Source organism: Camellia sinensis, chromosome 3 (genome assembly GCF_055761805.1).
Source record: "Camellia sinensis isolate YWXY chromosome 3, ASM5576180v1, whole genome shotgun sequence".
NCBI lineage: Eukaryota > Viridiplantae > Streptophyta > Magnoliopsida > Ericales > Theaceae > Camellia > Camellia sinensis.
The window spans coordinates 122,866,393-122,890,793 of record NC_138963.1 but is presented as its reverse complement, the minus strand read 5'-3'; positions in this window follow the sequence as shown (position 1 = coordinate 122,890,793).

Genomic DNA, 24,401 nt, shown 5'->3' with positions numbered 1-24,401 from the left:
GGATTGGGAAGGAGCGGCCGGAAAGGCGTCACAGCATTGGCCGAAGTGCCACACAACCCTCATGCCTTTGGATTGGGTTATCTACCCACCAAAGAGGAATGGATAAGGAAGGGAAAAGAAATGGCTGGAAGAGCCAGAGCAAAGCAGGCTGGGAAGCCTTTTGAGTTGATGCATAGGCCCATTCAGGGTACCCTAAACTGACGCTTCGTCCGGGAGGGGGAGGATTTTCCGTTTTGCGGCTTCCCAGAACCGTGGCTGAACGCGGAAAGAAGCGCGTGCCAGGTTTCGAGATCTTCTTCGACCTGTAAATATCCGGGGATGACGTTGCCAAAGAGCAGACAGACCCGTCAGCTGAGTTTGAGCAGTGTAAGGAAGCAGATTCCGAAGGCGCTGAGATTGAAATGGGGGTAGCACTGGCATGTCTACTTTCAGATCCTCCGATCGTACAGAAGTGCTTGAGGGATAACTCCTCGGTATGCATGATCGGGAATGAAACGGCTGCGGGCCTACCATCAACTATTTTGGATGCATCCATCGCACCCTCTCTCGTTTGGCAATACGAAGAGGGATTTTTATCAAGCAGCACCGGGTCAGGTAGTGAGCCGGAATCTGATTCTACCGAGTCTTGTAAGTCGGAATCAGGTTCCAGCTCAACTGAGTCTAAGTCCGGTATTCTTGGCGGTGATAACCCGGATGCCACAGTCCTGTCTAGGTCATCATTTTTTTTTCTCTTTTGAGTCTGTTGTAACAAAAGAATCGGACGGCTTGGAAGTTTTTAATGAGAATGATGTGGATGTGGTTTCTGAGTATTTTTCTGTGCCTTTGATTTATTGCTTAAATCAGGATTTTCAAAATTTTGATGAAAACGACGAGGAAGAAATTCCCCCGATTTTGCAACGGTTAATTGACCAAGAGCTGGAAAGATTTGTTAAACCCTTAATGGATGAAATCACTACTGTGAATGTTGGTACTGAGAAGGACCCGCAGCTGGTCCAGATCGGGTCCACGTTGTCTTCGGAGGAACGCGAGCGCTTAGTCGCTTTATTAAAAGATTTCAAAGATGTTTTTGCGTGGTCCTACGAAGACATGCCTGGAATCGATCCTGAGATTGTATAACACTGAATCCCTCTTGACCCCGAGGCCCGACCGATCAAACAAAAGCTCAGAAGGATTCATCCGGACTGGGCCATCAAAATTAAGGAAGAGGTCACCAAGCAGATCGATGCAGGCTTCCTGCTGGTATCCGAATACCCGACTTGGTTGGCCAACATTGTTCCAGTACCGAAGAAAGATGGCAAGATTCGAGTATGCGTGGATTTCAAGGATTTGAACAGAGCTAGTCCGAAGGACGACTTTCCCTTGCCGCATATTGATGAGTTGGTGGATTTTACAGCGGGGCATGCGTTGCTCTCGTTTATGGATGGTTTCTCATGCTACAATCAGATAGTGATGGCACCAGAAGATAGGGAAAAGACTGCTTTCACCACTCCGTGGGGGACTTACTGCTACAGAGTGATGCCGTTTGGATTAAAGAATGCTGGAGCTACATATCAACGGGCCGCGACTACAATATTGCATGATATGATCCACAAAGAGATTGAGGTGTACGTGGATGACATGATTGTCAAGTCCAAGGAAAGAGAGGGCCACTACACCGCCTTGCAAAAGTTCTTTCAATGGATCAGAGAATTTCAGTTGCGGCTAAATCCTCAGAAGTGTACATTCGGTGTTACAGCGGGAAAAATGCTGGGATTTCTGATTACACAAAGGGGCATCAAGGTCGACCCTTCAAAAATCAAGGCTATCTTAGAAATGCCACCACCAAGGACTGAAAAGGAGGTACGAGGCTTTTTGGGTAAAGTGCAATTCATAAGACGGTTTATCTCGAACTTAACCTTGACCTGTGAACCACTTTTTGGTCTCCTGAAGAAAGGCAAAAAATTCCAATGGGACAGCCGATGCCAAGCTGCTTTTGAACAAATCAAAGAATATTTACAGAACCCGCCCGTGTTATCTCCGCCAGAGCAGGGGAGACCGTTGATATTGTATCTTTCAGTGGCTGAGACCACGATGGGTTGCATGCTTGCGCAAGAATCAGAGGACAAGGTGGAGAGGGCTATCTACTATCTGAGCAAAAAGATGCTAGAGTATGAGACTCGCTACACACCATTAGAGAAGGCTTGCTTAGCTCTGGTATGGGCTACTAGGAAGCTGCGACACTACCTGTTAGCTCACTCCGTAATGTTGGTTTCACGACTTGATCCCATCAAATATCTTTTCGAGAAACCGGCACTTACGGGTAGGCTAGCTCGTTGGTTGCTGTTGCTTTCCGAATTCGATCTAAAATATGTGACGTGCAAGTCAGTCAAGGGAAGAGCAGTGGCAGAGTTCTTAGCCGATCATCCAGTAGAAGGGGGTGAAGCAGTTGAGTACTTATTCCCAAATGAAGCCATTTTGCACATCGACGACGAATATTGGACGATGTACTTTGACGGAGCGTCAAATCATTACGGGTATGGGATAAGATTGTTGCTGATAGCACCCAACAATTCCCGTATCCCTCTAGCCTTCAAGCTCCAGTTCAAAGTCTCGAACAACGAAGCAGAATATGAGGCATGCATTGCCGGTCTAGAAGCAGCCTTAGAATTAGGGGCAAGACGGTTGGACGTCATCGGTTACTCGAACATTGTTGTGTCTCAAGCAAAAGGAGACTGGAAAGTCAAAGAAGAAAAGATGATGATGTATCACCAGACCTTGGACTTGTTAATTCCTAGGTTCGAGAAGCTAAACTTTGCTCATCTTCCAAGAGAGAACAACAGGTTCGCAGATTCTTTAGCAACTCTATCTTCCATGATAGACATTTCGTTTGGAGTCCGGATGCGTCCAGTCATCATTGACCATAAATTTGCGCCAGCCTATGAGTCGATTGCTGCTATAGATGAGGTTCAGGACGAAAACCCCTGGTATTACGACGTTTGGAACTTCTTGGAGAAGGAAGCATATCCGCCAGGGGTAAATGCCAAGGATAAAAGGGCAATCAGAAGAATGGCCATTCAGTTCATCATCTGTGGGGGAAAGCTGTATAAGAGAGGTCATCTGGGAGTGCACAAGCTGTGTGTCGAAGCTAAAGAATCGAAGCGTCTGATGGAGGCCATCCATGGAGGGGAGTGCGGTGCACACATGAACGGAGTAATGCTAGCACAGAAGATCCTCCGACAGGGTTACTACTGGTCCACCATGGAGGAGGATTGTATCAGTTTTGTTCGACAATGCCACAAATTTCAGATCCATGCGAATCGCATGAATATTCCACCGTCAAAGCTGTACAACATGACTTCACCATGGCCATTTTCAGTTTGGGGAATTGATGTGATCGGGGCTGTTACTCCAAAAGGGTTGAATGGGCATGAGTTTATCTTGGTCGCGATAGATTATTTCACAAAGTGGGTCGAGGCCCAATCATACGCGGTGTTGAAGGCGTCGCACGTCGCAAAGTTCATCAGAAACAACATCATCTGCCGCTATGGAGTCCCAAACGAGGTCATTTCAGATAACGGTTCCCACTTCAAGAAGGAAGTGATTGACTTGTTGGAGAAATATAACGTGGCTTTTCATAAGTCATCCACATACCGGCCGCAAACCAACGGAGCAGTTGAGGCCGCCAACAAGAACATCAAGCATATACTGCAGAAGATGGTGGGTACCTACCGGGATTGGCCAGATAAGCTGCCATTTGCTCTGTGGGGCTACAGGACTTCAATTAGAACTTCTACCGGAGGGACTCCGTATTCATTGGTTTATGGGATGGAGGCCGTTCTACCTATCGAGATTGAGGTTCCGTCATTGCTAGTATTGGCTGAATGTCAAATAGCCGAAGCAGATTGGCAGCAGAGCAAGTTTGAGGAACTCATGCTCTTTGATGAGAGAAGACTGAAAGCACTGTACCGTGTTCAAGGTTATCAGCGCAGAATTGCCCGGGCTTTCAACAAGAAAGTCAAGTCCAGGAATCTAAAGGAAGGAGATTTGGTGCTCAAGGACAACCGAGCTCCCATCCACGACCCAAGGGGCAAGTTCAGACCCAATTGGACTGGTCCCTACATCATCAAAGCTATCTGGTCAGGTGGAGCTATGGTTCCGATGGATCTAGATGGCCTAGAGTTCTCCCAACCGATCAACATTGACAAGTTGAAGAAATATTACCCTTGAGAGGCTCGCTAGGCTGAAAACCCAAAAGGGCGACCTAGGCAAAAATTAGAGCATAGAAAATTGGAAAATATAAAAACTGAGCTTGCAAGGTTGAAAACCCACAAAGGGCGGCCTTGGCAAAAGTTAGAGCGTAAAAGGAGAGTGAAAATACTCGAGTGAACCTAAGCCTGAACTACGTAAGGCTTGATTCCGATCCTTGGGATACGTAGGCAACTTCATCCTGGAGTTCAGCCATAAACTTTTCCCCGATCAACTTTGTCCAGTTGATCATCTCGGTCATCTTTGTCTATTCGGCATTCAAGAGTTCAGTTAAGGTCTCCGGTACAGTGCTTTGCAGACTAGGGGCAACTTTCCATTGCTATGCAGTGTCGCGGTACTCTTCACACTAGGGGCAACTTTCCAGTTGCAGGGATCCGGGGTTATGCATCTCGGTGACAGATTTAAGGCGTGTCCAGTTCTGATCCACATCAAAAATGTTTTGGAAAAGTTTTAATGAAAGTTGACTTTGTTCAAATTAATCTCTCTACAACTAAGACCATTTTTGGACCAAAGCGGAAAATTTTCAGTACCACAACCTTCAATTTCATTGATTTCAAAACAGAGTTCTCCTGCTCTTGTATACAATCGAAGTTACTTTTTATTACATTCATGAAGAAAACTTGAAAGTACTAATAAAGCAATAAATCCGGGGCATAGTCAAGTCAGGTGCTCCTGCGCTCCCTCCCAGAGCTGGTCGAAACCTCTGATGCCAAGATGGGCCCGACCTGTGCCTCCTCATTAAACCAATCCAAGCACTCATCAGACAAAGTGCAACTGAAAGTAGGAGCGGGGGCCAGGAGTTCTCTCGTTCTCCACGCAGTGGCCTGCTGAGCAAGCTGTGTGCCTCAGGCTGGGAATGCAGCAGGATACTCTATCCCCTCCGGCGGGCAGGTCTGATCATGGCCAAATTGGCGTCAAATCCGGAATGGGAAGTAGAATACACAGTGAGTGAGACCAATCAATTGAATCCCAGTCTGCCGGGACATATTGTAACTCATTGCCGAAAGGCTCAGCCAAGGGCACCGCCAAGCAATACGGTCTACGGACAAGCGACACATCCAAGTGAACCACCATCCCTCATCAAGGGCATTGACTAGACGGTGCCGGAAGAAGTAGCCGCGAGCTAAATATGCTGGGCAAGAGTCCACAACCTGCAGTTTGTCCATCAACCATACCTGGGAAGGGATGAAAAATGAGAGAATAAAGAATAGAGAGATGTACGATGAGAGAAAAGTGAGAATAGGGTTTTGTGAGAAAAAAAAAAGACCTTGAGGGCCGAGTGATGTGAGCAATATATATGCGAGATTGGGTGGGAAACATTACCTGTAGTAGTAGTGGACTCCCTGCTAATCTGGTCGTCTCACGACGGTAAAAGGCGTCTAAGCCCATCAACATCTCAGCCAGAGTCATGGCAATACAGCTCTTGCCCTCCTTCAAGCCTTGGGCAACCTCGGTCAGCCGGACACTAGACCCTCCGGAGCCTGAGAAAAATAGAAAATGAGATAGCATGCACAAACAGAGGGCGTGTCGCCGGAAGCCTTGCCAATGATGGTTGTTGCGATCACCGGCATCAGAAAACCGATCGATCAAACTCGAAATATCCAGCATCCCGTCACAAATCAGAGACCGAGCCATACTGAGTCCACACATTTGCCCTAAGGATTGGGCATGGCCAAAATTAAGTTGGGGGCAGGAGCTCCTCGTCACGCTCGGACTCCATTAAGGCTCGAAAATCTTAGAAGGTAGGACATATCTCTTGCCCAGCGAAGCTAAAGACATGCATCACAGGGTTCCAAAACCTCGCCGCAGTGTGGAGAAACGGAAGATGCAACAGGGTACGACCCAGAGTGAATAGTGCATTTATGTCGAAACCCTGGAAATTCAACTTTTCTGAGCCATCCAAGCTAGCAATCCAAGCTGTGAGATTTTGAGCAAGAAACTCTTCCATTAGAGCAAATCAGTGTGGAATTGAGAAAAACTATGAAGTTGAGGTCTTTTGTAGGAGATGAGGGTGGGTGGAGGACAGGTGCCAACAATCTGGTGGTTGCTTCATTCATGGCCGACTCGCCAAATATTGTGCCGACCGGCCATCACTTTTTGCCGACCGAACAAATTTCTAGCCGGTGGCCATTTCTTGTGGCCGATGGCCTCTACCCCTGGCCGATGGTCTTCCTCCTTGTTCCCTGAGCTGTTTATGCTAGGGATTGGGGAACTCCACCACCTCCAATCCCCCCCCCCAGTGATCGATTCTTGCAGAGTCACACATGTCTGCTTATCGAGTTATTGTACATTTGCTTATCGAGTTGTATTTCACTCTCTTTAAGTCTTTGATTTGTTTATCGAGTTGTACTCACATTTGTTTGGTTATATCATGCCTTTGTTTTGCTTATTGAGTTGTAAGTCGGTTCACTACCAGATTATTACGATGCAAGTACTCAATGTTCAAAACAGGTTCAATTTCGTTCACATTGTGGTGTGATACCTTGCGATGCGATGCATAGAAAGTTTACAAATGCAACATCTTTTGAACAGAATGGTCGTTTCATTTCCATCACGTGTTTTGCAAAATATGTAATTTTGAGAAAGAATAAAACCTGCCCGAGGTAGTGCAATGTGCTTAAACTACCAGTAAAAAGGAGAGTAAAGCATAGAATGGCAGGGTAGCAAAGTGTCGGAATTGATACAAGTAAAACTCCCCTTGCGGTCATAGCACCTTCCGCACCTTTGTTCGGGTCAACTACATGGTTTGGCACCTTCATCACTTGAGGCAATGCGGGAAAGCGCACTTTTGAAACGTGAACCTTCAAGTTGACCTCAGGCCACAACTCCTGCGAGCGATGCTTGGTACGTACGAAGAACGTCCCTTCCCGTATCCTTTTCATGTCCTGTGGATTCCACAAATCGTTTCAATCATGCTGTGTTACAGTACTTTACATTCCAGCATCGTAAATAACATGTTTTTACTTACATGTGTGCATACAACTCTTCTCATACATACTACTTGCGTAGATCGCATGTTTTGCTTGCGTAGACCGCATGTTTGTTCAAACTCATTACTTGCGTAGACCGCATGTTTTCCTTGCATAGACCGCATGTTTTACTTGCGTAGACCGCATGTTTGTTCAAATTCACTACTTGCGTAGACTGCATGTTTTGCTTGCGTAGACCGCATATTTGTTCAAATTCATTACTTGCATAGACCACATGTTTTGCTTGCGTGGACCGCATGTTTGTTCAAATTCATTACTTGCGTAGACCGCATGTTTTGCTTGCGTGGACCGCATTCTTATGTTCAAATTCATTACTTGCGTGGACCGCACGTTTATGATTAATTACGTTGCTTGCGTAGACCGCATGTTTGTAATCAATTTCATTACTTGCGTAGACCGCATGTTTTGCTTGCGTGGACCGCATTCTTATGTTCAAATTTATTACTTGCGTAAGCCGCATGTTTTGCTTGCGTAGACCGCATGTTTGTAATCAATTTCATTACTTGCGTAGACCGCATGTTTTGCTTGCGTGGACCGCATTCTTATGTTCAAATTCATTACTTGCGTGGACCGCACGTTTATGATTAATTACGTTGCTTGCGTAGACTGCATGTTTGTAATCAATTTCATTACTTGCGTAGACCGCATGTTTTGCTTGCGTGGACCGCATTCTTATGTTCAAATTCATTACTTGCATGGACCGCACATTTATGATTAATTACGTTGCTTGCGTAGACCGCATGTTTGTAATCAATTTCATTACTTGCATAGACCGCATGTTTTGCTTGCGTAGACTGCATGTTTGTAATCAATTTTATTACTTTCGTAGACCGCATGTTTTTCTTGCGTAGACCGCATGTTCTACTTGCGTAGACCGCATGCTTATGTTCAATTTCATTGCTTGCGTAGTCCGCATGCTTATGATCAATTTCGTTGCCTGCATAGACCGCGTGCTCCACTTACATCATTGTGCCTTCACAGCATTGTTATGCTTCCCACTTGCTTTGCGTTGTCACGCATTTTCAAGTACATTAATGTGCATGTTGTTAATCACATTGTACCTGTTCAGTTTTTTTTCTTTGCAGGCACGATATTGTATGTACGGTTCATTTAAGGCTGGTGCAACCAGACGAACCGGACAGGCACGATATTGTATGTACGGTTCATTTGAGGCTAGTGCAACCAGACGAACCTCACAGGTATTGTATCCTCCGAGTGAGACGTATTGAGAATTGCATAATTCTCTTACATCCTTTCTGCATTTGTAATGTAGTTGCATTGGTGTATGCTAGCTTAAAACTGTCGCATGTGTGCTTCATTACAACTTTCTTTGCATGATCATAAGTTATGTTCGGCTCTGTGCATTGTCTTGCATCTTGCCCCCGCCTTCGGGCGCACCTCTTGTTTGTCTTGCATGATTATCTGAGTCTTCGGCCTTGTCAAAAATGGGTCGTCTCTGGGCTTTGACATTCACTCCCGTCATTGTTATGACTTTCGAGTTCTGTCAAAGAGGGGCAACTGTAGACACCCCATTTTTGACTGTCCTCAAGACTTGGACGTCACCATTGGAACACTTGGTGATTACCCTTGTTTGTGTTCGTCTTGAGTTCCCGGAGGTCTCGGTTGTGCGCCTTGCCTCAGGACCCCTCGACTCGACCGTGTTGTGTCTGGTTTTGTACCAAACACTTTTGTTTTGCCTTGGAGGGGCAAGGAATGCCTTGTGAGGCACCCCCACACATCACCGGCCATAGCTTGAGGCCACCGGCCAGTGATTTTATGCCATCGGCAATGTATATTGCCGGTCGGCACTCTTTGTTGCCGGTCGGCCATTTATTTTTCCAAAATGGCAATTTTGAAGGGCCGATCACTGTTCATCTACTTTTAGTAGATATTTTGTGCCAGCTGTGATAGCTGGCACCCACTCTGTTCCCCTCCATACACGTGTATGGAGGGATTTCCCTCTAAGCAAGCTTGTTTGGTAAGCTTTGCAAGGGGGAACTTCTATAAGAGGAGAGCTCTCCTCCTTCTTCCAGGTTAGTGATTTTGAAAGAAAAACCAGAGCTTACACATATACATACACACTCTCTCTCTATATTTCCCTCTCTCTCCTCCCTTACGTGTGTTTTGTGGCCTAAAAGTGCATTTTTACCTTAGTTTTGCACTAACACACACACTACCACACCTTACTTCGACTTTGAGGGACTTTGAGGGTTGTTTGTTGAGGTTTTGGACTGATTTTGGTCAGTAGAGGGTGGCTGGACCAACTGTTCATCAAGGGTTCTTCAAGGGTAATCACTTTACTTTAGTTTCCCCAATCTTGCGTTGACTTTTGACCTATCTTTCTTTCTGTTTTAGACTTTGTGTATAACTCAAAAAAGCTTTGTTTTTTCATGCTTAAGACATCTCATTGAGGTCATTTTAGCATTGGGGATCGAACTCCTCTTAGGCCTCTTTTGGCCTCTTTTGGTGCCTTTTCTTTAAGCCTTGTTGACTTTGTTGTATTGCTCTTTTCACCACTGAAATCCAGTGGATTTTCAGTGGTAAAGAAGATGATTTGAGGTCTTGCATAGGGGAGGGACACCCCTCTCCCCTTTTGTCTCTCTTTTATCCTTGTTTTGGCTTAAAGGGCAACATGCATGCTTGACTGATTTTGGCCCTATTTCAGAGGTTTTTAGGTGTCTTTTGATCATAATATATCTCTATCTTTGGTCGGGTTTGTGGTCTTTTGCATGCATAATACCCTTGCTTTGTATCCCTCCCCTTTGCATAGAAATGCATCTTCTATTTAGGCTTCCATGCTTGCATGATTTAGCTCAGCTTGTTGAAGCTTTCGGTCATGATTTGTCATGCTTAAGGTCTGTTGGCCACTATTTTGGTCATATTTGGCATGCTTGTTGTAGTTGCTTTGCATTTCGGCTTGTAGGCCTTGAGTATTTTGGCTTCTAGCATGCTTAACTTAGACTATCCTCATGATTTGGCATTATTTAAGATCATATTTCAGTCCGTGTAAGGTGGTCTTATATTGTCATTTGTGTCCCTTCCCATGCTTTAAGGTGTTGTAGTTTTGTGCCTTGAAATGGGCATTGTGCATGCTTGTATGTTTAAGACATTTTGGGGCTGCCATATCAGTAGGTTTTTGGGTGTATCTTACTGCATTGAACATCTATTTTGGTTGCTTAGTCCATGCCATGGGTGGTCATGATGGTTGTAGTAGAATGCCCCTTGTTTGTGCCTTAGCTTTGGGCCCTTTCGGCTTGCATTTTGGCATGAGTGCTTATTCACCATTTTGGACACTTTTTGGTCACTGTTTTGGGGTGGACTGAGGTCTGCCCTTCATGGTTTAGCACCACCATTGCATGACCATGTTGCATTGTTTTGGTCCTCATGCTTACATTGTATCATACTTGCATGTTGGCATGGCGTTTATCTAGTTGCATCTCATATACATTGTACCATACTTGGCACATTTAGAATGCACTAACTTAGTCTGCATGTTTAGGTTGCATTACATTTGGCATGTTTTGGATTTTAACCTCATGTTGTGCATTTGAGCCAAGTTTGTATATATGCATTGCATTGCTTGGTTTGGGGTGTCAAACCGGGCATGGGGATTGAGGAGTGTTTGTACTTCAAGTGACAAGACACGCCTCAACCCTCGGTCGCCAATCCCCTTGACTCCAACATGATAGGGTGTTGGTATTCACGTGTTTTGTTTGCATGCATTTTACATTGAATTGCAACCTCGGCTCCTTAGGCCATCATACATCAAAATGTATGATTGATGGCCCGAGGGTCGAGGGTCACGCTCCCTTGTGTCTCTTGCATGATTGGGAGTGTGACCAAGCTCACATTAGCTCAAATTCCATGCCATGTACTGCTTTGCCCTCTGCTGCTGTCAACTGCAGGTCCTAGCAGGAATTTGTGGCCAATCGGCAGTGTTTAGTGCCGACCGGCAAAGAATATGTGGCCGATAGACTTAAAAGCAGCCGATGGAGATTTCCCATGGTCGGTGGTTATTTCCCTTAGCCGATGGTGTTCTACAGTGTTCAGAGAACATATTCCAAGACTTTGGAAATTTTCGGAGGAGCAGGGCAACATTAACAGAGGCAGCAGTGGCATGGTACGGGTTTCCGGGCAAGATGGATCGAGCATGCATCATTCGTGTATCCCGGGGCAGGGCTGCGGCCATCTCTATTCTGCATTTAATTTGTTAAATTAGAGGGTCTGTAATAATTAATTAGCTAGGATAGGTAATTCATTATTCGGATTGTATTATTCTTTCGGTCCCTCCGAGCGAGGGCAAACTTGTAATAAGTGTGGGTGCGTGTGTGCATGTCTTCCAATCCCACGTCTTTCTTCCCTTTTATTTACCTGCTTATGATGGTAGACTAGGGCATATTTAAATTAGCATAACAGCATGGCAACATGTTTGCATTCATTCATCCGTTTCGCATGCACCGGGCTCGGCTCATCATTCTAACTGCATTTGTATTTCAAATTCCAAATTGAATACGTGTTAGTTGTAGCATTTCACATGTCATTGTAGGTTAGCCGAGCCTATCTTAGTTGCATCTTGCATGTGTTGCATTAGCCATCCAAACATGAACTAGGATCATGCATATGATTACTAACTAGTTTTTGTTTTGGCACGGAGTACGATGTAAGTATTTATGCTTTAGCATCCTTGCATGCGTGTGAGTGTTGCCATGATAGCATGATTACCATGAGGCTAGCTGCTTGTGTGATATAAACTGCTTGAATGCCTGTGGGTGAAGGTCGGATTGTCTGAGTTGGAATAGCTCATTGAAATCCGTGTTTTAGCCTACTTGCGAGTAGCAAATTCCAAAACATTTTTCCAAAACAAACAGATATGCAATGCTTATTCCCAATTCAGGCGATCCAGTCTATACTTGTATGTTGTGCGCATCACATAGTAAATCTAGGCTAATAACCGGAATAAGAACGCATAATGTTTTCAAAAATAGATATCACGGTTAGTAGAGGCCGATCTTTGATCGGGCGAGCGGGGGTGCTCACGAAGTGACCTTCCCCAATCGTACCCAAGTTCCCGAGCCGAGCCAACTTTGGTGATGACGGACACGTGGCCTTAGGCAAACGAGTCAGGGTTTCCTAAATTTCCCCAAAATAAAACATTTAGGTGGCGACTCTATATCTGGTAAAGCAGTCCATGTTTGGGACTTCTTTCAAAAATCTGTTTTCTCAAAACGATTTGCCGGATTTGGACTCTTTGGTTCAAATTTAGAACCGTGACAATTTTAGAGTCCTGAACTGTAGTGAGCCCAATATCGAATGAAACGGGGGATTCGTTCCTCCCGGGGCGTTCGGGGACGTTTACAGGTTTTGGTTTTCAGAAAACACTTTTAAGAAAATTCTACTTTTTTATTTTCTATATTTTTTGTTTTTTAATGAATTTTTTTAATATTTTAAGTAATGTTTTTAATTTTTAAACAGACTTAACATAAATACACTTAAAAAGTATAATATTTGTGAATTTTAGTTTTTTAAAAAATTCATTAAATACCAAAAATATAAAAAAAATTCAAAAATTTATATATTTTTCATATTTTTGTGTATTTATTAATTTTTTAAAATATTTTTCGCAAATATTTTACTATTTAGATACATCTAAGGAAGGTGCATCTAAAAGAGTAAAAGAAATTGCTTAAATTATTTAAAATATTCACTAAAAATAAAAAAGTACAAAAAACAAAAAATTCATTTTTCAGAAAATTGAAACCAAACACACTAAATAATTATGACACTCATTTTTTATTATTTTATTTCTCAGTAATAAAATTTTATTTGTAAATCTAAAAATATAGAATTATAAAAGAAAAGAAACGAAATCAATGAACAAAGAGCAATGTTACAAATATTACTAAAAAAAGATGTGTGCAAGCATTATTGGGTGACTAAGTATTATTATTATTTTTGGCATCCAATTATATTTAGCCTCTTGTACTTTTCATAATAGTGTTAGTAATTACAGAATTATTCATGAATAAATAGTTTAACTTCTTTTTATTGTGTCTTCAGCCTTGGTTGTCCCACTATCCTTCCTTAAGTTCAAGATAACTTGAACAATCCTTGATTTGGAGGAGGTTTTCCCTTTTAGCAGAGTTCTTCAATTGAAATCCCAAAATTTTATTCAATTCACCAAAATTATCATTTTTTTTGTCAATATGGACTTAAACCTCTATTTGGAATTAAAATCATCAATAATTACGAAAATACATTAAAACATGTGCATCATCAATGTATAACGTATGCATTCAATCATATATATTATTAAAAGTAGTGTTTTTTTTCATTCTTAGGTTGCACGTTATAAATGCTTACTTTTTTTCTAGGAGAACCACGTCAGCATGTATTTTTCTTAACTACATATAGAGTTCTATACAAATTTAAACATAATTTAAATTATATTAACTTTACTTATTTTATATCAACTCTATTTGACAAATATTTTTTCTCATATATTTTTCATGGTAAATTAAGATAATCCACAAACCCAATACTAATTTTTTGTTTAACATTTTTTTCTTAATTTTTTCAAGGGTAATAATAGGATTTTTTTAATGCTGAATTGCCTTCGGTTTTTTTTTTCCAGTGCATTATTCTATATTTAAATTTTATATTCACTATATATATAAAATTATATGTCCTTTCCCACCTTATTTATTTATTTTTTCTTTTATTTTTTCTTTTTTTTCACTTTGTTGGCTTCACGTTTTGGCTCACAGTCTATTACAGAGAAAGGGTGGAGCAGAAGGTTCAGACTTGAAGTCAAGAAATTGGAGCTTTGGTGGTCTAAACTAAAGCCCACTGATTTTAATTACATCTAGCCATTGTAGCTTCAAATTGGTGGATCTTGACAGAGTTGATTTGTCTTGATGAAGTTGATGTAAATGTGATGACCAGTGCGTATTTTGCTTTGCTCTTTTGGGCTATGTTGGGATTCTCGTTGTTAAATGCCGGGTTTTAAAAGTGCGGTACTGTCAATGGTAGGATCCGTTATTTCTGAGAACTTCTCCTCAAAAAATTTCGCTCTTGCTTGTTCCAATTACGAGTTTTTACTCGTTGCGGAGGGTACGGGGTTGGTCCCGATGTGTCAGGGGTGAAGTAGGAGTTTTTTCCCAGATAGGAGGGCCAGGGCCGCACATGCGGGAAGGGGGCCACACGTTAGGCCGCACATGCGGGGAGGGGGCCACACGTTAGGCCGCACGTGCGGGAAGCTGGGTTCTGTACTGGGAGCACCCAGCTAAATAAGCAAGTGCGTGACCTGAGGTGCGGGAGAAGCCGCAGGTGCGGGGGTGGGAGCCGCATGTGTGGGAGGCCGCTCCGCACGTGCGGCCAGGCGTGTTTTCTGCTCCGTTTTTTGAGCTTTTCAGCTATATTTTTGCACTTTTGGGCCCTTTTCGCTCATTTGCTGATATATCACTCTCTCTCTCTCTATAATATTTCCTTTTTTTTCCTCTCATCTCTCTCTACCCAAACCCTCAAGGTTTTACTTCTTCTTTGATCTCAATAAATCTGCAGAGATTTTGATGTTAGTTCCTTATTTCAAAATTATGAGCGTGTCGGGGGCTTCGTATTGACCGGTGAAAATCATTTTTCCGGCGAGGTTGATTTTCGAGCTTCTTCTCCTCTTCTCCCTTGAGGTAGGGTTTTCTTGAGTTATATATACTTGTTGTGCCATATAAATGTTGATTGATGAGTTTTCTAGTGGTTCTCATGTTAGATTTCTATTTTTGAGCAAAATCTAGAGGGTTTTGCACGTGGGTTTTCAATCTCAACTCCATGCTAATCCTAAGAGGTTTTCCTTTTCATTAATTATATAAAGGATGTTTTTCGTGAGGTTTTTCACTACTTGAATGAGAGATGTTTTGTCTTGATGAAAAACCCAAAATTTGGGAATTTTGGCAAATAAGAAATATACCTATAAAAGTCTTTATTCTTTTTTGTCAAGAGGATGAATGAAAGTAAATTTCATTAATGTTTAGAGAAATGACTATCTAGGTGAGGCAAGAGAAACGAGATGTTATTTTTATATAATTGTTAAACACTGGAATATGGATTTGTTGGATAATGATAAATGGTGATGTGCCTTGAATTTTAAGAATTGTAAATATTGGAGAATTATGTTGAGAACATAATAGATATGTATATTCTTGAAGAGGTGGACTTGCTACAAGTTGAGTATGGAAAGTAATTGTGGTTGTTACTATAAATGGAGGGCATGTGGTTATGTTGTGAAATAACATAGCAAGAGAAGAAATGAGAAATTGAAAGTTATGGATCTTGTTGTAGAGATATTTGAAAATGAAGAAATGTTATGAGATATTAATTATTGTGTCGCATTCTCAATTGATATATTGTCATTAATGTGCATGAAATGTTAGATGGGTACGAATGTCTGCATATATAATTATATATATATATATATACGTAGATGTAACCCTTTTTACTGACGAAGAAAAACAAGTTATACTACAAAAGATTTTGAGAGTAGAGATTAGCATCTACATGTTGCATTGGCTTAAATGGAAGTAAATGTTGAAAGAGCATGGATTGTGGGTGTATAGTTGCACATGGTCAAATGTTAAAAATCTCTTGATTGTTGGGTGGAAGAACATGGAAACGATGAATGGAATTGTTTGGTAATGTTGTTGGAATGACATGGAAATTTTCCATGAGACATGGAGAAATGGTTGCATTGCATGCTCATTCGATTTACTATTATGCATGGTGTTTTTAGATTGATATCATTTACTTCATGAAAGGGAAATGTATTGTAATAAGAACTATGGAAATGTGAAAGGGGTAAATACGTTGGTAAGTCCAGTTAGGGGGTGTAGATGACTTTGATAAGTTGGCCTGAGTGTCCATGGTGAAACACCAGAAAACTGCACGGATAGGTGTCAAGCCTTCCGGTTAATACTTCTTTAAAAGAGCATGGGATAAAATACGTTGGTACGTCCAGTTAGGGGGTGTATATTTCAAACTTCTTTAAAGGAGCATGGCATGGCATCGACATTTGCACCTTTATTGAGAATTGCGTAACTATATATACTTTGTTAGAATTCTTTACTGGGCTTTATGCTCACCCCTATGGGAGTGGAAATGTTTTGGGGAAGAGTAGTTTAACTCTTATTTTGTTGTGATATTTTTTTTGTAAGCCAAGGTCTAAAGTGTTTGGGTCCGAGAGACCATTTTGTGTAACCGGGCTATTGCCTTGGAAGATGTAAGCCCACAAGGACATTTTATTGTTTTGAGATTTGATGCTTCACATGCTATAGATTCTTGTATTTCTTTACCATGTGAAGGTATATTTGCATGTGGAACCCTTGTAATAACTATGAATGTTTGGATATCAGTGATGGAGTACGGTTGAAATGGATGATTGTACGTGGTTGATGATTTATTCATGTGGGGTTTATTTTGGGGCGTTACAGCTTGGTATCAGAGTTATCGGGTTTTAATACTTGGAGCTCGTGAGAAGTGGTTGCTATACCACAATGGGTTCATTTCGTATGATTAGGAAATGTTTTGCCTATGTGATTATGTGATAGCATGCTTATGTGACTATATGGGTATGAGATTAGACTTTTGCGATGTTATTTGCGCCTATTAGATTCCTTGAGATCTTATTAGAAGGGCGCCTGATCAATACTCATTCTACTAAGAATTCGTGGTTTCTCATGGGACGAATCTCATCACTAAAGGATAATTCGTATGTGTTTATGTGACTACGTGCTTATGTGGAGTGAATTGAATTGTTTGTGTGTTAGAATGTATAAAATTGTATTAGTTTAACGTGTTAGGCAAGTTGCGATGCACATTTCGAATTATGTGCTGAGTATCTATTTTGTTCCCGAATTGGGATGTCGGGAAGGATTCGAACCCGAGAAATAAAGGACGGATGAGTAATAGGAATGTCGGTAGGGGCATGGCAGTTCCCCTAGCACTTGTTGTTACAGCATCGGCTGTCGGCGATGAAGTTGCATGCGAGGTTATGAGAGCGGTGCAAGAAGCTCTAGCTCGCAATGAGGGGGGACAACGGGCGTACCCTCAAGTTTGTTAAGGAGTTTCTTCGCTCCAATCTACCAGAGTTTTTTTGGGCGAGGCGAAACCGCTAGAGGCAGAGAGTTGGTTGGAACAGATCACCAAGACTCTTGACACACTCAGAGTCGAGGATGAGGGGTTGAGGATTTCTTTGGCGACCTTTCAATTGAAAGGAGATACGAATAATTGGTGGAAATATACAAAGGGTATAGTAGGAGCCACGTGGTTGCGTTGATCGAGGCTTTCTTGGCCAAGTATTTCCCTCCTTCTGCTCGGGAAAGGTTGAGGGAACAGTTTGTTGAGTTACGCCAGGGAGTTGTTCCTTTGGCTCAGTTTGAGATGAGGTTCACTAGTTTGTTGAGGTTTGCCCCAGAGTTAGTGGCAACTGAGGAGCGTCGTTGTTATGAGTTTGAAAGGCGGTTACATGATGGTGTCCGAGAGAAGGTGGAAGAATTATTTTACTTTAGTTGAGGCGGCAGCCCTTGGGGAGGCCATGGTTAGCAGTGTTGGTTGGGTGAGATAGAAGGCCACTTCAGTAACTCCTACGGTTCATAAGCACTCTAGGCTTAGCAAGAGGTGGAGGCAAGCGCATGCTCACTCCCGAACCCAGTCCTTGTCTTCGTCGGGGGTTTCAAACACGTCTGTTGGAGGACCTAGTGAGGTTAGGGCCCTAAGTCAGGTTTAGAATTGGGAAACTGTTCTTTATTTTGATTGTGGTCAGCGGGGCCATGTTAGACGTTTTTACCCTTTCCATCTGAACTCTCCGAGAGTCCCAGGATATATCGAACTCTATCCCATCAGTCTAGTTGGGGATGTTATCGGTATCAGGCCCGGAGAAGCCAAGCTTCGAGAGCTTTGCGAGGGTCACTTTTTCAACCAGCACAGTAGTACCACCCTTGAGGGGGAACTTTTGTTTTCAAGATCTATGTTGTTAGCTGTGAAGCTTTTGTTATTGGTCGGTGTTCTGTAGGGTGCTACGGCACCATGGTTGTGCGTTGTATATGTATATGCATTGTTGTTTGTAGACCCATTATGTGTTGGACATGCAATGAGCCTTGAATGCTCTTTTCTGTATGTGTACTGAAAGGTTGTTAAGGATATTGATGATCCTAGTGTTGTTGCATAATGGATGTTAAAATTTTGTGTTGGTCGTGTGAGGGCCTCTAGATTCTTAATTAGTTTGGAACTTGTTTGTGGAAAGTGAGAGATTCGTAGAAAATCTTTGTGACTAGCGTAGTGTTGGAATGAGGGCCAAAGCTTTATTTTAAAGCCTTTTATTTTGTTAAGTTTGAGGAAATGTGAGACCTTAGAGCCTAGTGAAGGTTGGTGGAAGTGATGTGGGGATGTCTAAGGGAGTGTGAGATCCATATGTTGGTGTAGTGAGGAGAGCACTTGTGTGTGTCGCTTAGTGTATCAAGTTGTTGATTTGTGAATTTTTGGTGGTCTTGTCGACCGTAAGTGGGGTCACTATTATGCCTTGGTCAGCTCTGAGTTGCGGACATTATTAGATTGTGGGTAGAGAGTTGAGTGAGAAAAGAATTTCATGAATAGATGCTTGAAGTATTATTAGTGTGGCGAATGGTTTGTGTTCTCAAGTGATGAGTGTACCATTGGTGAGAATTGTCTTGGGTCCCCAGGATCGTGTGATCGCCTTTGACCTATTCGGTCTCGTGTTGAATGTAATAGTCTGTTTCCCATCTAGTCGTATGGGTAGAATTTCTAGGGGAACAATAGTGGAGTAGTCTGTTTTAGGGAGGCCGAAAAGACCCTAGAAGTATGTGGAATGGTGTTTGAAAACTTGTCTCTAGGTGAATGGAGTGGGAGTGGAAAATTCTTGGGTGATCAGTTAAGTTGATCGGCATCAAGGTGAGTGACACATCATCACTTTAGAATGGATTAGATAAGGAGTGTAAGGTTGAACCTTTTTAGGGATGTTGAGCCTTGCTTGTGCAGGTAATGGTCGGTGTGCACTTCTTGAAGAGAGTTTTGAAACCCAAGAGTCGGGGTAAAGTGTAAAGTCCTCGTGTATTGATGGTCTTCTTGGTTAGTGTTGTGTTGGTATGAAACCTTCGAAGTTTGGAAAGTTATGCGTGTTGCATAGTTCTTTTGGCATCGTGCTTACTTGCTAACTTTTGTTGTCATGGGAATGTAATTATTGCATTGTAGAAATTGTTATGAGTGTGATGGATGTGATTGGGTGATGGTCAGGATTCACCGGTTATTTATTGAGAAGATAAAATGAGGGGTGGTTTCCAGCTTTTGAAAACTTTCATGACAATTCTATTTTAACTAAAACCCTAGGGGAGAGATTTTAAGACTTGTTTTGGGAAAATGTTTACAAAATATATGAGTTTTACTCTATATTTATGACATGAAATTTGGTTGGAAAACGGTATGAATCTAAACGAATTTTGATAAAAACATATAAATAAGGAAAGGAGTTTTCATTCGAGATGATGTAAGCAATTTTTGTTGAAACTAGTTTATGTGTCCTTTTCGCTATCTTGTATGGATGATAAATTACATAGTAAACATGACGATATTGGTTGAACGGAATGGCGTGATTGTGGTAATCTGTGTTGATAATAGTGTGGAAATATTAATGAACATTGCGGAAATGAATATGCTATGTTGGTTATGGCATCGCCGTGTGGGTGATGGGCATTATTGGGTGATGGTAGAGGCTCACCAGTTGTTATGTGAGAATGGTACTGGAAAATAAATGAAATTTGGATTTTTCTTGAAAGGCAGAAAATGTATTTTGGCTAATGATCAGTGTGAGTTTTGGAACACCCTTGAGAAACTGTTTTATATGTAAAAGAAACGATTTTTACCAAGAATTGGGAAAATGATGAAATTTTCTTTTGAGAATGAATTGTTAATTATCATACCCTTATGATTGGGATGTTGTAACCGCTTTAAATTGTATTGCTAAATCTTGAATTTTGTAAATTTGGTTATGTGGATCAATTGGAGCTGTTAAGGCTTGTTAGGCTGGGGTCTTGTTCTGGGCTGGGTTTTGTTATGATTCTTTTCTTTTGATTGAGCAACCAAGAATCTTGTGACGAGAGCTTTACTCCTTTCCTCGTTAGAGTGTTAAGCATCGGGGAGTGTATAGGCTAGTGGAGATGGATGCCCTGGGTGCGCATGTCGTTGCCGCGGTTGTTGTTGCTCTTGTCTCATAGACTCAGTGGGTGGGGTGAATCGAGAGGCGAGTCTGTGACCCCTTTCCCTGTGTCCTTGACTAATTTGGTATCCTTGGCGTTCCTAGAGTCGGGGTAGTATCCTAATTTTGGTTGTGGTCGGGAGTTGGTGTTGTGTTTCCTTGGTTGGTTAGGAGGTCTTCCTTGGTACAGTGTTTCTCTTTTTGATTAGCTAGCTTCTATTTCGGTGTTACTAAATTTCGGGGACGAAATTTCCTAAGGTGGGGAGGTTGTGATGACCAGTGTGTATTTTGCTTTGCTCTTTTGGGGTATGTTAGGATTCTCGTTGTTAAATGCCGGGTTTTAAAAGTGTGGTACTGTAAACGGTAGGATCCGTTATTTCGGAGAACTTCTCCTCAAAAAATTTTGCTCTTGTTTGTTCCAATTACGAGTTTTTACTCGTTGCGAAGGGTACGGGGTTGGTCCTGATGTGTCAGGGGTGATGTCGGAGTTTTTTTCGGGATAGGAGGGCCAGGACCGCACGTGCGGGGAGGGGGCCACACGTGCGGGAGATAAGGATGCAAGTACGGGAAGCTGGGTTCTTTGCTGGGAGCACACAGCTAAATAAGCAGGTGCGTGACCTGAGGTGTGGGGGTGGGAGCCGTACGTGCGGGAGGCCACTCCGCACGTACGGGAATGGGCACCACACGTGCGGCCAGGTGCGTTTTTTGCTTCGTTTTTCGAGCTTTTCAACTATATTTTTGCACTTTTGGCCCCTTTTCTCTCATTTGCTGATATATCACTCTCTCTCTATAATATTTCCTTCTTTTTCCTCTCATCTCTCTCTACCCAAACCCTCAAAGTTTTGAATCCTCTTTTATCTCAAGAAATCCGTAGAGATTTTGATGTTAGTTCCTTATACCAAAATGATGAGTGTGTTGGGGGCTTCGTATTGACCGGTGAAGATCATTTTTTCAACGAGGGTGATTTTCGAGCTTCTTCTCCTCTTCTCCCTTGAGGTAGGGTTTTCTTGAGTTACATATACATGTTGTGCCATATAAATGTTGATTGATGAGTTTTCTAGTGGTTCTCATGTTAGATTTCTCTTTTTGAGCAAAATCTAGAGGGTTTTCAACGTGGGTTTTCAATCTCAACTCCATGCTAATCCTAAGAGGTTTTCCTTTTCATATTTAATGAAAAGGATGTTTTTGGTGAGGTTTTTCACTAATTGAATGAGAGATGTTTTGTCTTGATGAAAAACCCCAAATTTGGGAATTTGGCAAATAAGAAATATACCTATAAAATTCTTTATTCTTTTTTGTCAAGAGGATGAATGAAAGTAAATTTCATTAATGTTTAGAGAAATGACTATCTAGGTAAGGCAAGAGAAACGAGATGTTATTTTTATATAATTGTTAAACACTGGAATATGGATTTGTTGGATAATGATAAATGGTGATGTGCCTTGAATTCTAAGAATTGTAAATATTGGAGAATTATGTTGAGAACATAATAGATATGTATATTCTTGAAGAGGTGGACTTGCTATAAGTTGAGTATGGAAAGTAATTGTGGTTGTTACTATAAATGGAGGGCATGTGGTTATGTTGTGAAATAACATAGCAAGAGAAGAAATGAGAAATTGAAAGTTATGGATCTTGTTGTAGAGATATTTGAAAATGAAGAAATGTTATGAAATATTAATTATTGTGTCGCATTCTCAATTGATATATTGTCATTAATGTGCATGAAATGTTAGATGGGTACGAATGTCTGCATATATAATTATATATATATATATATATATACGTAGATGTAACCCTTTTTACTGATGAAGAAAAACAAGTTATACTACAAAAGATTTTGAGAGTAGAGATTAGCATCTACATGTTGCATTGGCTTAAATGGAAGTAAATGTTGAAAGAGCATGGATTGTGGGTGTATAGTTGCACATGGTCAAATGTTAATAATCTCTTGATTGTTGGGTGGAAGAACATGGAAATGATGAATGGAATTGTTTGGTAATGTTGTTGGAATGACATGGAAATTTTCCATGAGACATGGAGAAATGGTTGCATTGCATGCTCATTCGATTTACTACTATGCATGGCGTTTTTAGATTGAAATCATTTACTTCATGAAAGGGAAATGTATTGTAATAAGAACTAGGGAAATGTGAAACTTATTCACCCAAAAAAAGGGAAATGTGAAACGGGTAATTATGTCGGTAAGTCCAGTTAGGGGGTGTAGATGACTTTGATAAGTTGGCCTGAGTGTCCATGATGAAAGACCAGAAAACCTCGCGGATAGGTGTCGAGCTTTCCGGTTAATACCGGTAAAAATGACAGTTTGGTAGTACTCGTAGAGTCTACTTGCAGACACCAACCTAGGGATTACCAGTGTCGTATTTACCGCCCCTATTGATTAAAATTGGAAGTTTGAAATATGTTGAGATGGAAAGCTTTTATTGGAAGAATTAAGATTGCTAATTTTTATTGAAATGGGAATTTTATGAAGAGCATGAAACGAAACCTCTTTAAAAGAGCATGGCATGGCATTGACATTTGCACCTTTATTGAGTAACTGTATATATTTTGTTAGAATTCTCTACTGGGTTTATGCTCACCCCTATGGGATTTGGTGCAGGTAAAGATGTTGTGATCCCGCCAAGCTAAGGGCGTGGAAATGTTTTGGAGAAGTGTAGTTTAACTTTTATTTTGTTGTGATATTTTTTTTGTAAGCCAAGGGCTAAAGTGTTTCGGTCTGAGAGACCATTTTGTGTAACCGGGCTATTGCCTTGGAAGATGTAAGCCCACAAGGGCATTTTATTGTTTTGAGATTTGATGCTTCACACGCTATAGATTCTTGTATTTTTTTACCTTGTGAAGGTATATTTGCATGTGGAACCCTTGTAATAACCATGAATGTTGGGATATCGATAATGGAGTATGGTTGAAATGGATGATTGTACTTGGGGTTTATTTCGGGGTGTTACAGTAAAGGTGGTGGTTCACATGGTGGTGTGATAAATTTAAATTGATTATTTTTTTTTCTTCCTTTATTCCCATGCACTATTCTATACCCAATACTAATTTTATATTATGAATTTATCGTTTAAATTTTTTATTGATTCTATATATGAACTTATACTTTCTTTTCTACATTATTTTATATAATCACAATTCACAGGAAGAAAAACCTGCACAACAATGATACTCTCGAGGAATCTCTGAAGTTTGGATTTACTGATTGAGTTACTTTTTCAGTTGTTTAATAGTAAGTTCTTTTATGTTTTGACATCACTCTACAAATGATTAATTATTTCACACACTGAGATTAATCTATCGTTTAAATATTTTCATTATTATTATTATTATTATTATTATTATTATTATTATTGGTTTAGGTATTGTTATATGATTCTTTTTAGTTAGTCGTTATTGAATTGTTTTATCTAGTTTTTATTTTAATTTAATTAAGAGTGTTTATTTTACAATTTTATAATTTAATATGTATATATATACATCATATAAAATCATTATATGATAAATTAATTACAACGTGTTTATATATAATTTTTTTAATAAATTTTATATAATTTCTATTTCTACATATTTTTTATTTTCCAAATGAATATAAAAGAAAATTAAATAGTTAGAGTTACTTTTAATTTTATGTTACTAATTCTTCTTCTAATTTAACTATTATTTTCAATTTCAAAATGAGTATTTATTTTACTATTTTATAATTTAATATATCTCGTACAAAATTATTATATGATAATTACACTTTTATAATACGATAGACCAAAAATTATCAAAACACACAAATAATTTAACTAAAATTAATATATATATATATATATATATATATATATATATATATATATGTAAGTATTCAAATAACTATTTTGTAAAACAATAGCGCCGATATTATC